This window comes from Phocoena sinus, chromosome 1 (assembly GCF_008692025.1).
Source record: "Phocoena sinus isolate mPhoSin1 chromosome 1, mPhoSin1.pri, whole genome shotgun sequence".
Taxonomy (NCBI): domain Eukaryota; kingdom Metazoa; phylum Chordata; class Mammalia; order Artiodactyla; family Phocoenidae; genus Phocoena; species Phocoena sinus.
The window spans coordinates 180,626,429-180,641,712 of NC_045763.1; the positions used below are offsets into that span (position 1 = coordinate 180,626,429).

Genomic DNA, 15,284 nt, shown 5'->3' on the forward strand with positions numbered 1-15,284 from the left:
TTTGCTTTATGAAGAGAAGCTGTGAGGGGAGAGCATAGATAAACAAGATGTGTTACTATCATGTTAAAAAGGGTTGAAACAGGGCTTCCCTGGTGGCGCAGTGGTTGAGAGTCCGCCTGCCAATGCAGGGGACGCAGGTTCGTGCCCCGGTCTGGGAGGATCCCACGTGCCGCGGAGCGGCTGGGCCCGTGAGCCATGGCCGGTGGGCCTGCGTGTCCGGACCCTGTGCTCCGCGGCGGGAGAGGCCGCAACAGTGAGAGGCCCGCGTACCAAAAAAAAAAAAAAAAAAGGGTTGAAACAAACATTTCAGTGACTTAAGCTTAAGGGCTTATATGTGTAATGTTAATTTGAGTATGAAATAATAAATATAAATATTTATTTATAAATATAATATATATTGCATATTATAAAAATATAATTATAAATTTATAAATATAAATTAATTAATATAAATTAAGTGTATATGAAGGTTATTGTCGTTCACATTAACATTTTGCTAAAAAGTTATTGAGTAGTGGTCTCATTGTGCATCAATCCTAAATTAGGATATTAAGAAACCTCCATGAACACTTTTGATTCAGTATCGTTAAGATACGGGTTCAACATCAGGTCAAAATGGGTGTCAGTGAATATATAATTTCAGATCCCACCTTCCTCATTTTGGTTTTCCACCCAGGGAGATTTCTTTTGATATCTTTCATGCACGCGTACACACATCTACAATTTATTTTTTAAAGTCTCCTCCTGATATATTTCATGCACGCGTACACACATCCACACGTTATTTTTTAAAGTCTCCTCCTGTCTTTAGAGGCAGTAGGTGCAGGGGTGAGAGCAAGACCAGCCGAGCTGCCTGTGTCTGTCTCTTGGCTTTGCCACTTCCTGGCTGGCTGGACGCCAGTCTCGCTCAGCTGTGAAGCACGAATCATGGCACCTCCCTCACAGGGTTGAAGTGAAGGTTGAGATAAATACATGCAGGGCTTAAAACAGTCCCTGGCAAAGAGTAACATGTAAGCGATAACCATTATTATCAGATGTCTACAATTAAAATGAAAACCGAGAAGTTATTTGTCAAGGGCAATGCCAGTCAAGACCATCGCTTATGAATTTCTGGGAATCTCAGGTTTTGTTTGTTTACCTAGTTTTGCTCCCAGTATCACTGAGCCCCTGCTGGGGTCAGGCACTGACATCAGCACGTTCACACTAACTATTGTAAGGTCGGATCTTAACAAACGGAACCACGAAACAGAGGAAAGCTTCAAGTAAGCTTTATTAGGGAGCGCTCCCGGGCGAGGTTCACTGGTCCGAGAGAAAGGGGCCAGAGAAGTCGCACCCGGGCGAGGGTTGGGCAAGACTTTATAGGGGAAGAAGGGAAAGGGGTGTGGTGAATCTGGGAGGGCGCAGGGTATTCCTTATTTGGTGGTCTTTTCGGGTATCCTGGGGGACCGTTAGTCCCGCCCCTCGAAAGGCGGGAAGGCTGGGCTGGTTTCAAAGTCCCCAGGTCAGTTCCTGGAACTGGGTGGTCCGGAATGTCGCCAGGGCAGTTTCTGGAACTGGGTGGTCCGGAGAATTTCGTTCTGATGCAACCTGTGAATCTGATTGTGTTCCCCTGCCTCGGGCCAGTTGGCCTTACAACTATACATTTAATTTTCCTCATTTTCTCCCATTTGGGCCCAGGAAGCCTATGCGGGGAGCTTAGGGTTGTGACCCTGGGCGGGTATACTGGGGGAGGGAAATGACTGTCTCAGCAAGGCAATGACTGCTGCATTTACGGTGGAAGTGCTATGACCCTCTTTCTTTCAAGCAACCTGTTCACAAAACCGAAAGGCGAATTCCGAGTCTGAGCCCCGGGCCTCGGGGCCCACCGAGACCCCGACGCCACTGACGTCTCCGCGCGCAGAGCGACGCGCCGCCGCCGACACGTTTAAATAAGGCGCCCTCTTCTCATTGGCCGGGGCTGCTTCCGGGAAAGGTGATTGGCCCCGCGGGGAGGTGGGCGGGTCCGGGCGCCCCTATTGGTGGCGGCGGGAAGTTTAAACAGAGCAAACAACCTGCGCTGTTTGCTCCTGGTTTCAGTTTGCGAGTCTGTGTGTCCGGCTTATTTACCGGGTCCCGGCGATCGCACAAGAAAGGGGGCGAATTCACTCCAATTGCCCCAGCTTCCCGAGAGGACACGGTGGGCGTTCCTGCACGGGCGGCTCGGAGCAGCCTGTTGGGCCCAGAGGCCGCCATGGCGACCAGGCATCGGGGGCGCGACCGCTGGGAGCGGAGCCCCCGGAACCGAGGCCGTGGGCGGGGCCGCGGGGCCCCCGGGCCGAAGAGGAGGCGGCCTCCCCGCCGGTCCTGTCCCTTAGCCACTTCTGCAGGTCGCCCTTCCTCTGCTTCGGGGACGTGCGCCTGGGAGCCTCGCGGACGCTCCCCCTGGGCAACCCCAACGAGGAGGCGACCGCCGTGAGGCTGTCCCGTGGCCCGGCCGCCGAGGGCGGCTTCACCGTCTGGCCGAGCGCCTTCGTGCTGCAGGTAGGAGGGGAGTGGGCCCTCCGCAGTCACCCTGCCGTGCTCCGGGAGGGGCCTCGGAACGAGCGGCAGCGGACCTGAGGCCTGGAGATAAAGCCAGGTCCTTCCCTCTAACGCTGGGTGAGCCCTGGTCCCCGGGGCAGAGGAGCCGGGTCGGCGGGGACTCGGCGGTGACAGCGCGTCCACGCGCCTGCGCGGAGCATCCTTAGGAGCACTTTCCTAGCTTTCTGTTACAGAGAAGTGTTTCTCATAGGCTTCGGCCCTCGAGAAGACTTACGGTTCTAGAGTAATGGATGGCACTTTTAAAATTAATATTCTTTCATCTGTCTCTCTATCCATACATCTATCCATCCATCCATCTGTCTGTATTTAAAACTGCCAGGAGTACTTTGGTTAGAGCAGGGTTTTTAATTGTTTTCCATCAGTCATCTTAAATATCCACTTTAGTTTCCATAGGGAAACTGATTCCACAGAGTGAGGGTAACTCTAATACTTATCACAGAGAAAGAGTGAGCTCCTTTTTAGCTGAATGTCTATAGCAACAAAGCCAAAAACACCTCTTCAGGGTTGTTTTCAAGAAGTATGAACACTTAAGTGTTTTACTCTTTTGTTTCCTTTGCTGTAGTGTAGTTTTTTGTTTTTGTTTTTCTAAAGAGATGGGGAAATAAAGATATATGTATCAACAGAATAATTTTCATTGCAGTGCTTTTGTGATAATAGTAATCTGTAATAATGCAATAGTTAAATAAATAATACATCCATTAATTGTATCTATCAAAATTATTTTAAGGAGTTCTTTATGCTGCAGTGTACATTTTATTTTTGGCTGCATTGGGGTCTTCGTTGCTGCGTGCGGGCTTCCTCTAGTTGCGGCGAGCGGGGCCTACTCTTCTTTGTGGTGCGCGGGCTTCTCATTGCAGTGGCTTCTATTGTGGCAGAGCACGGGCTCTAGGCCTGCGGGCTTCAGTAGTTGTGGCACTTGGGCTCAGTAGTTGTGGCTCGCAGGCTCTAGAGCGCAGGCTCAGTAGTTGTGGCGCACGGGCTTAGTTGCTCCGTGGCATGTGGGATCTTCCTGGACCAGGGCTTGAACCGGTGTGCCATGCACTGGCAGGCGGATTCTTAACCACTGCGCCACCAGGGAAGCCCTGCAGTGTGATTTTAATGGCGATTCAAATTTTGTGACTTTTGTTTCAGAACTTCCTGGGTAGCTTTTCTGCATTGCATTGACCAGAGCAATGCTCCCATTCCTGTCACCAAAATCCAAAGAATTTACATCCTTATTTTGACTGCTCTGGTCTTTCCATTGATTAAAACCTCTGAAAGTGTGAAAAGAAAAAAAAAAGCTGAGGGAGTCTCACTCCTTGTCTAAATAACAGCTTCCTAAGGCAGTGAGAAGAGGCTCTAATCTGAGGTCCATGGGCTTGTATCTAAGCAGTGGTTCAGCTACAATTAAGAACCTGCCCTTCCCCTTTAGTTTATAAATGCTTGCTTTACATGGAAAGGTATATATTTTTTCTATCTACATAATACTTTTTTACTTATTCTTTTTTGTTATGTGGAACTAAAGTTTTGCTGTGTTATTTTTTTTTTTGGTTTTGTTCTTTTGTTTTAGAATTTACTCTTTTATAGTGTAAAAGCTCACTGTTCTTTTTAAAAACCAATTGTTTATGATGTGTTATGGTTTCTGCTTTAAAACAAAACTTGTCTTTTATTAGTTGTTGATTTCCCTCAGCTTCAGGTCTGAGTGTGCTGATTCCACTTAACCCACCAAGCCACTAAGATAATACATACAAACATAATGTTTACCTTTTACAAATTCTTTTAACTCTGTTGCCTTATTTAATCCTTACATCAAACTCATGGAGTCCTTATCCACATTTGTAGATAAGGCAACACTGTCAAAGGGTTTGTGTCCAGTGGATCAGGGTAGGCAGCTCAGTTCACTCTTCTGAGTCTTCCGTGTCTATTTTCTTATCCATTGGTTGGAAGTAATGCCAACTGCAGCTGTGCATGGTGCTCAAATGAGAAAAAGCTTCAAGCAAAAGTCTGGACTCTGTGTCCTGAATAAATGTTCTCTTCCTGATTTTTAATGAGGAAATATGCTCAGAGGGTGGAAATATTTATGCATGGTTTTATTCATAGCAATTGACAGCTGGGATTCCCATCCAGGTCTTATAATTTTAAATCCCATGCGCTTTCCCTTATATTGATTTATAGACGTGAGACATGGTTCCTTCCTAAAGACATGTTAGGAGGTTGAGGGGAAAATTCTAAGAACAAGAAGAAGCTACATCAAACAACTGTCAAGGAGGTTGGGATGTTTTGAGGAGACCGGTGGTTCTCACATTTAAGAATGCATCAGAATCACCTGGAGGGCTGGTTAAAATACTTTTGGGTCCCCACCTTCAGAGTTTCTGATTCCATATGTGTAGAATAGGACTAGAACTTGCATTTCTAAGAAGTTCCCAGGTGATGCCTCTGCTACTGGTCCAGGGACCACATTGTGAAAAGCACTGTAGTAGAAAATAAATATTAGAACAACCCTTAACTAAAACACACCGCACACCTTCAGTGAATTAGCATGTCACGGTATGACTAAGCAGCATTTCTCTGAGATGCCTCAACCACTTGCATCAGATTTGTCTGGATTGCTTGTTAAATGAGGGAGATTTGTACTCACCACTCCACACTTACTAATGTGAATTTCTGGGGGTAAATACAGAAAACTCGATGTACGCAGATGGCATCTCAAGAACCACTAGGTAAAGTGTTATACTTGCCAAATAGTGACAGAAATTCACAATTAGTGTGAAAATAGGTCTACAGTACAATGTATCTAGGCCTAATAAGGAGTGAGGACCAGAAGACTGTCATTTGGGATATTTTTGTAGAGCAGATTTACTGGGGCCAATCCAAGGAAAACGTTTTAAAATGATCTTTTGGGTTTCTTTTAATCTCCTAGTCATTCTTTTTAAAACTTCAATAATACTGGTGTGTTAGAATCTGCATAGGACTGCTGTAATGTAGGGGGTTTGTCATTTGGGTCTAGGTCTTCATAATGACATTCAGTTAAAATCACCAGCCATCCTATTGAATGGGATTAAGCTACGTGGTGTTTCCATCCTGACTGCACGTTACCTCAGTGGTGAGCTTTAAAAAAACCACCGGTACCAGGACCCTGCTTCAGCATCACTCCAGGGGAGGACATAGAGGAGCGTCGGGACGTATTTACTTTTTACAAACCCCTCAAATGATCTCTGTATCCAGGGTTATGAACAACTCAACTGAATGGTTTAACAGACTCATTGGTGCCAGTTCTGGAAATAGGAGCTTTTCCTCTGCAAACGAGTAGAGGCCAACATGAGGCAGCTCGCACTTCTTCAAGAAAATAAGCCACCGTCTATTGTGCAATGAGTTTGATTCTAATTTGATGTGACTGGGAGAGTTGGATGAACTGACTGGCAGGGCAGCCCCAAACCTGACTCTTCCCTCCTCCTTCACAGCCAGGCTTCTCAGTCAGTCATGGTCATTGCACTTATGGCCACAAGGGGGCGGGCCAGATCCATTTAATAACAAGGCCGCTTCAGTTGTCACTGGCTGCAACTACCATTTTCTGATTTGTCACTAATAAAAAGTTTGTAAACAAAGACCACAGAATCTTAGGACTAGATGGAATTATGAGAGATCATCTTGTTTATTTTTTTTTTTTTTTTTATTTTTTTTTTTTTTTTGCGGTATGCGGGCCTCTCACTGCTGTGGTCTCTCCCGTTGCGGAGCACAGGCTCCGGACGTGCAGGCTCAGCAGCCATGGCTCACAGGCCCAGCCGCTCCGCGGCACGTGGGATCCTCCCGGACCGGGGCACGAACCCGCGTCCCCCGCATCGGCAGGCGGACTCCCAACCACTGCGCCACCAGGGAAGCCCCATCTTGTTTATTGATTGACAACATTTTTTAAATCTTTTCCCAAAGGAGGGAGATGCAGCCCACTTTTTTAATTGTAATTCTGACTTTCTGCTATCTTTCAGAATCTAGATAAAATAGTAAGATTCTTATCTCAGACACATGGCAATGCTTCTGTTCAAAAAATTAACAATGATGCATATCCAAGAATGCCATTACTGAAGGTAATAGAGGCATATTTAAAAGAAAGTAGTATAACAGATCTGTTCCTTCATTTGTTTGAGTTACCGAAGAAATTTTTTTAAAGGGTGGAGTTGGGGGGTGGGGGAGACCAAATAAAGATCTACAAAAGGGAAAAAGTAAAATGCTTTATGTTTTATTTCTGTTTTTACACCTCTGAGGGCATTTGTCTCCATAAAAGCTGAAGTTTTATAGCTAGACTATCACTGCAGTCTGAAAAGCAGGTATCAGTCATAGATCCCTTTGTGTCTCTCAGAACTGACTCGCTCTCCGTGCCTTAGTCTATAGATTGTTACAAATGATGGAAGGGCTTCCTCATGGGAAGTTGGATGGAAGCGGAGAAGGCAGAGAAAAGAAAGATGGAGTGAACACTTTGAGCATCTTTTTTGCTCATGTGCTCTCTTCCTGGGTTAGCCGATTAACCTTTCAATTAAGGATAAAAAGACTAGCACTTCATTTTGTTATGCCTTAAGAAAGGCCTTAAGAAAGAAGGCCTTTCTTTCTTATGCCTTAAGAAAGAAAATAGACAAACTAAAAATCAAAAGCCTTTGCAGCCACAAAACATACACCTAGGTAATGTTTATAATTCAAATCTACTAAATAAATTACATATATACAACCATCCCCAACATTTTGAAAGATATAATTTTAATGAGAAAGTCATAACTGAAACTTCCTTTGACCCCATAGATAATGTTAATGGCCAAAGTGAAGAGAATAGTAAACTTATTCTTACCCCCAAACTGTTTTTCAACTTTGAACATCACAACTTAGAAATTTTCTAAGTCCAGATTTTTTTGTGAATAATAGCTGTGTAGCTAATAATGAACCAGAATTAGTGGAATGTCTTTCACCAGATATGTTTGTAAAGATTATTCAAAACCTATGCATTTGGAATCAAAACGTGTGCATGAGATTTTCTGCACAATTTTAAGTCCAGATTCTTTCATAAATGATAATTACAGACTAAATTAGGATCTAGAATCAGAGTCAATTAGTCCAATTCTATCCCCAAGTCAATGTGTAAAAGATAACATGGCATATATATCTCAGCATATATGTGAATTATCACCATCATCAAATGAAAATTCTCACGACCTCCTCAAGATGAGAGAAGAAATGAAGTTTTACCTTGATTCCTGAATGTCAGGGTTCAAAATCTCCAAAAGCTATTTTTGAAAAATCCAAGCTTTAGAAATGAAGTCAAATTATTACACTTTTAAGAAAACATAACCAGCCTAAATTTTCTGCAGTTCAGGATATTTCTAATCACAGCCATAATAAACAACTTAAGTGATGACTGCATGTCATCATGTGATGAGGTAACCTAAATTACAAGACTCTGATAGCACCTGGCACAAAGTATTCAACTATTAGCTGTCACTGTTATTTTTAATAGTATTGAATTCTTTTCTACCTCTTCCAACCTCTTTTTTGTCTTGTTTTTCTTATCTGTGTCCTTGGCTCCGGGCACTTTGCAGTTCAGTGGAAGGCCCCGTTCCTGGTGTGTCACATCCACTGCACGGTCAGCTCAGGGTCACCCCTGCCAGGAGGCTGTCCTGCCGTTTAGGTGACTTAGATCTCCCTCCCCTTGTCCCATGACTCCTCATGAGTACTTCTTATGTAGTGTATTGTGATTCTTTCTACACTTCTGTGCTAGACCGAGAACTTCCTAAGGGAAGAAAATGTTTTATAAAAATTCAAATTGCATTTCAGAATTTAATTTTAACAAATCAAATTCTTTAAAGGCTTAGCTTTCTAATTTATAAAGGGGGTGAAAGCAGAGAAACCAGTTAGGAGGCTCTCCCATTAGTCTGGGTTAGAGGTGATCATGTTGGAACCTGGACAATAGAGGTTGTGAGGAGTGGTTCGACTTGGGATACAGTTGCAGGTGTAAGTGTCCCGAGAGCTCCTACCAAGGATGAAGTGTCTCTCAGAGCTTACAAATTAAATAGATTACGTTGTGCTGCGTGTCATTTATTTACTTCTGAAAAAATGGTTAAAGCTATGAAAAATCTTGAAATTGACATTGAAGTTAAGCGGTTAATTCTTGGAAGAAAGATGTGGGTAAGAACATTACAGAAATCTTGAGATTAATTCTTTAAACTTTAAATTCTTCAAATATACTCTAGAAATGTTGTATTTCACAGTTTGGCTTTGCTGTCTAAAAATCTCACAAACTTAAATGTGATCATGTATGTTAAAGAGTGGAAGTATACTTTATTTAAATTATTTCATGTATGCGACTTTCCTTTTTTGCCACTGAATTCTCTCCATGAAATTTTATTTACTGTCTCTGTTTGATTAGTTGTCTGAGCTTACTTGCTTTTCACTTGCATTTCAGGAGAACGACAGAAAGTCCTGAACTGGCTGTTGTCATATAATCCTTTGTGGCTACAAATCAGCCTAAAGGTAAGTACACCATTTGATTTTTGAAAAAAAAGATAATTTTTTTAGTATATACTTTTAATAGATTCTTTAATAAAATATGGTTTCACTTATAAAGACATTTGGTTAGCTGAATTGACCTCTCAGTATGAAATTTAAAGTCCTTTAATAAATGCTCATTAGGTTAATAGACCCTGTCATTATATATTATTGCCATATTGTTATATAGCAATTTTCCTGTTAGTTTCTTAAATATATAAGATGTGGTACTAGATGTAACAACAAGTATAATAAACTCCTTTCTGAGCATTTACAAATGACAATACTAGGATGTTTTAAATACATTTTCTAGTTTAAATTTTTATAAAACCCAGTGAGGTATGTATTATTATTGCTACTTCACTGACGAAACAGAAGCTCAGACGTTAAGTGACTTGCTGAATGACAGTGACTGGTCAGGACTGGAATCTACAGCAATCTGATGCCATTGGAACCATTTTGATGGAACACTGCTCATAAAAAGTTCATCGGAATTTGAGTTTTTCACATGGTGCATGGTTCAATAATATTTAGAATGTTAAAACGAACTGAATTAGAAAACCACTCGGGGGACTTCCCTGGTGGTTCAGTGGTAAAGAGTCCTCCCTGCAATGCAGGGGACGTGGATTCCATCCCTGGTCAGGCCACTAAGATCCCACATGCCACAAGACAACTAAGTGCGCGTGCCACAACTACAGAGCCCACACGCCCTGGAGGCTGCGCACCACAACTAGAGAAGAGAAAACCCGCACGCCACAACTAGAGAGAAGCCCGCGCACCGCAACGAAGAGATCCCGCGTGCCGCAACTAAGACCCAAAGCAGCCAAAAATAAATAAGTAATAAATGAATAAAAATATATTTCAAAAAAGAAAACTGGGGGCTTCCCTGGTGGCACAGTGGTTGGGAGTCTGCCTGCCGATGCAGGGGACATGGGTTCGTGCGCCGGTCCGGGAGGATGCCACATGCCGCAAAGCGGCTGAGCCTGCGCGTCTGGAGCCTGTGCTCCGCAGTGGGAGAGGCCACAACAGTGAGAGCCCCGCGTACAGCAAAAAAAAAGAAAAAGAAAACCACTATGAGTTGACTGTTTTAAAAAATTATCTTTTATTAAAATCCTCAATGTTTTCATTTCCTTTAGTCTTTAACTGGTGCATTCTTCTATTTTCTTTAGTTTTTTTTACCATTGTCATGTTGGAAAATCTGATGGTCCTCAGACAGGTGCATGCCCTCAGGATTCTGCAGCAGGATGGGCACAAAACCCAGGGTGTACCTGTGGTAGCCAAGTCTGTATATCAAAGAATACTGCTTGTTGGTTTTTCCTTTAAATAGTTGCTATGCTTAACTTGTATGGTTTGTTTGTTGGTGTATTCTCCATTACTGAACTTCAGCTGTGACTTTACATTTTGTTCAGGCAGTTAAATTTTATTTAAAAATGATTAATTGATTTTAGCTTATTAACAAAAAGATTTAATTGATTTTGATGAACTAGATTAACTCATGATGTTTAATTTTCTTCCTTCCCTCTCCGTCCCTCCCTCCCTCTCTCTCCCTCCCTCCCTCTTTCCCTACTTCCTTTCTACATCTCATCAGTTCTTTACTTAGTGCAAATCCAACAGTGTTGACAGTGACCTATTTCTTGGCCTGGGTTATATAGCAGTTAGCTTTATAATTACTCATAATTATACAATGTGTAATAGTTGTAAATTAGTTTTGTGCCTGCATGTTTCACAGTATAAGGTAAAAATAGTCTACTTGCATGAAATTTATTAGTGGGAACCATCACTACATATGATTTTTATTTAAGGACTGGGTACATTTTAATACTAATTATCTTGTAAAAACTATTAACATATGAATGAGTAGATTCTTTTTTTTTTTTTTCTCCCTTTTTGACACTGTCGGGGTTTTCTGAGGTAAAACTCCCAACAGTATAAATGTACCCTTTATTTAGGTATGCAATTCAATGAGTTTTGACAAACGTATACAGTTGTGAAACCACTACCACTGAGATAAAATATTTCTGTCACAACAAAGTTGCCTTGTGCCCCCTTGCAGTCAGTTCTCTCCCATTAACCCCTAGGTTCTGGAACCTGCTGATGTGAGTTCAGTACCTTTAGTTTTGCCTTTTCTGCTTTGTCCCATAAATGGAATCATACAGAGGTAGCTCCTTGTGACGGGACTCTTTTACTTAGCGTAATGCTCTTGAGGTTCATCCATGTCGATGCATGGCTTAGATTGCATCTCTTTCTTCACAGACTGCTGTTCCACGGTAGGGGTATATATACCCGCTCTGTTTGACCACCCCCCAATTCATAGATGTTCGGAATTTTCACTGGAAAGAACAGGAAGATGGAAGTGCATATAGTGGTAGGGATTCATGTGAGGAAGGTGGCTGTGATGCCGTTTCCTCAGTGAAGAAGGAGATCATAAACATTAGCTCAGAAGCCGATGGGGGACAGTGTGGAGGGGACATTTGGAAAGAAGAAAACAGTCATCTTGGGGAAAGAGAAAGGAAGCAATTTCTAGGTAATTTCAATCATTGGCATAAAATCAGCCAGCCTGGTTGTGCAGGTTTTCTTTAGCAACGTCCAGCTGTGCAGGAATGGAGAAGGCAGATGCCTGGATTCAACTTGGAATCCACATAGAGCTTTCCAGTTGCATTCAATAGGGAAGAGCAACAATGGCGTTAACGGCATTTGCAATGGAGATTCTACTGAGGGACGCAAGCTAGATGGGAGGGAAAGGAGACCAGCATTGTGCTGGGTGACAGGCACGTGCTGAGGTCCCCTGAAGTGGACACCACAGTGGGAGGAAGCTGTGAGCCGTGGAAGTATTAAGTCAAAGGGCGTGGCTGAACCCCAAGGGGTGGTTCGGGCTGGAAGGCTCAGGCTGAGCAGTCGGTGGCCGGGCACTTTCTGAGGGTGACAGCGGCTGTCTTGTGATTGTGTGGCGGGGGGTGTGCTGAGTGGACCCAAAGGAAAGGGGGCAGAAACGGAGAGGTGAGGGGTGGGCTCTTTAGCTACAAGGCTGCTGAAGTTCTGAGATGGGGCAGGAGTTGAGGGAAGACCAGGAACCAGGTTTACAGACAAAACGCTGGGGTTTGGTAGCTGAATCGCCTGAGCTTCAAAGGAGCCAGGATCATCCTTCAGGGAAGATGGAGAGAAATAGTCTAAAGTCGTAAACGGCCATAACATGAAGCCTCCCACCTGCGTGAGGGCCTGTGAGGGAGGTGATGCGTCCAGGAGGGACCACATTTCAGTTAAGACAAAGCGATGGATGTGAGTCTTCTAAGAGAGGAACTGGATTAATGCAAGGTTTTTATTCTTCTCACAGACTTAAACCGGATTGGGTTTTGAGAAGAGATAACTTGGAAGAAATCATGAATCCTCTGAAAGCTATTCAAATGGTGATGGACACACTTGGCATTCCTTATTAGCAAAGGCAAACGTCTCAGTATGTACAGGAAAAGAAATAGGAAAGCTGATCACATGTATGGAAAGTGCTTTTTGCTTTCCTTGTACAATTTTTAAAATCTGACTTTGTGTTAAAGTTAAAAAGGTATATGTAACAAACAAACTTTTTCTATTCTTCGTTTCTTTTATCTAAAATTTAAAATTCTTTTTAAAATTCATTTAAAAGTCTTTGCTGATTAAGAAAATACTGTCTTTTGGATTGCTTGTTGCTAGTAGCTAGGCTTCCTAACAGGCTTCCTTTTAACTTTTATATTGTTCACTCAGTCCAGAAAGAGTGATAATCTACTATAGTTCTACTTTCACCAAAAAGGGAGAATTCCGGGCTTCCCTGGTGGCGCAGTGGTTGAGAGTCCGACTGCCGATGCAGGGGACACGGGTTCGTGCCCCGGTCTGGGAAGATCCCACGTGCCGCAGAGCGGCTGGGCCCGTGAGCCATGGCCGCTGAGCCTGTGCGTCCGGAGCCTGTGCTCCGCAACGTGAGAGGCCCGTGTACCGCAAAAAAAAAAAAAAAAAAGGAGAATTCCGATGGAAATATTTTGCTTATAGCTTCTTTATCAGAGGTAAATATAATGCAGATAAATATTTACTTACAATTTTCATTTGAGGGCATGTGTATTTGTTGGTATGTGTAAAAAATTCCAACCTATATAAAGGAAGAAGGAAATAGTCCAAAAACCTGCTTATTTCTAGGAATACTTAAGGGGGGTCTACATAAAGCAGTGCTTCTGCATCTTGCATAAATTATGGACCCTTTTTTTCTCCAATTATACAGAAGCCTATTTCAGAAACCAGTCTTAGAGAGTAGAGTTTTATTCTATGAATAATATTTCATTATTACTGCAGAGAACTTTTGTATTTGGAATAGTGATGGTTTATTTTGAATTATCTAAATGAGACCAAAATGAAACTTGATCTAAACTTTGCCCTTGCTTTGCCAAAGCATCATTAATTTTCATACCTGCTGAACATTGTTGGAGTATTAGAAACAGGCTCTTCCTGCCGTCAGTAATTGTGATGGATCTTTATTGAGGTACATTTGAAGAACAGTCCGGTGACATTTATATTCACCTTAACAACGTTATTAAAGACATAGGTTACTCAGTGTCTTCCTTCTACTGTTACTCTCTCTCTGAGGCTGTCTGGGTTCCATGGCCACTTTCCTACAAGATCTTTCAATTCCGTGTGTGTTCCTATCTGCTCTAAAATAAGTGCTGACCTACTGGACAGGTAGCAGTGATCTGCTTCCCTCACACCCAGGCAGTTTTCGAGTGAAAATCCATCCTGATTTGTAGCCTCGCTCTCAGCAGGCAGGTGTTTGCTCTTCAGCAACTTCTGTGCTCCACGTTTAGAGATGCTGTTTACGTCAGCGGTTTGAAGTATCCCGTTGTATGCCTTGCTCAAGGCTCAGAACGTACACTTAAAAATTCTGCATTTCTTTGTAAATTTCATGGCAAAAGAATCTTTAAAATTACTGGGTTAAGGATATATTTGCTTTAGTTTTTAGAGGAGCACACACAAATACCTACCACTTACTTTGAAATGCGTCAAAAAAGGACAGATGGATAGATGAATAAGTACATGATTTTAAAAAGTATAATAAAATGTGAACGGTAGAATCCAGGGAGAGGTTATGTTTGAAAAATTTCAAATTAAAAAATAATCTTTGAAAATAAGCAGAGGCCATCTTATATTCCTTAACTGGAAGTCACCCAAATGTCCATGAAGAGTAGAATGGGTGGGTAATTCGCGCCATATTAGCAGAGTGGAAAACTGCAGGGAAGGAGTTATCTTCTACAGCCCAAGACCGGAACGAACCTCACAAGCAAAATGTTAAACAAAAGAAGCCAGATATTTAAAAAAAAAAACAACAAAACTCTAGGATTTCATTTATGTAGAATAAAACCAGGCAAAATTGACCTATGCTGTCAGAAGCCAAGATTGTATTTATACTGGGAGTAGACCTTGCCAATGACCCAGAGTGGGGACTCTGGGAACTAGTGTATCCTCTTGTTCTGGGTGCTGGTTCACAGATGTGTTCAGTTAGTGAGAATCCATTGATCTGTGCACTAATTGTACATGCACTTTTCTCTTAATATGTTGCATTTTAATAAAAAGTTCCTGAACTGAAATAATAATAGTTCCCACCTCACAGTATTATTTTGTAGTTTAAACTAAAACCCATTAGAATGTAAACTCCATGAGGACAGTCATTGGAATCTATTTTTTCACTGCTATAAACCCAAGACTAGGGCATGTCCTGGTATAGACCAGATAGTCAAAGCATTTTTCATGAATGATAATTCAGCACAGTGCTTATCTAATCACCTGCCACAGCATACAACCTCTCTCAACATTAGACTTTACAATCAATAACATTATTCTATCACTGCTCGAGACAATTAAGGCCACTTTTCCCTTTAGCAGTGCAGTCTAAACAACACTGTTTTCACATCAGGGATCCATTAACTCATGTACCTAAGTTCATCCCTTCATTTGATCTACAGTGGTAAAGAAATCAATGGCCACCAATGAACTTTACTCCATGGACTTACATTGGGAAATTAACATTGAAAATTTACCCTGTTTTTTATGCAGCCTGAGTTAATTATTTTGCTGCTGTTATCGTTGCTCTCATCGGTGGTCATGTTCTTATTGGACTGTGGCATGAAAAGCACTGTCAATTAATGTCGTTGTGTATTTTTAGTATTATTCTAAACTGTTTTAAATCA

At 42.3% G+C, this 15,284-nt stretch overlaps 1 pseudogene; it reads left to right on the plus strand.

Moving 5' to 3' along the window:
* The first annotated feature begins 2,059 nt into the window (after positions 1 to 2,059).
* LOC116757189 lies at positions 2,060 to 12,885 on the plus strand (annotated as a pseudogene).
* Positions 12,886 to 15,284: the final 2,399 nt, after the last annotated feature.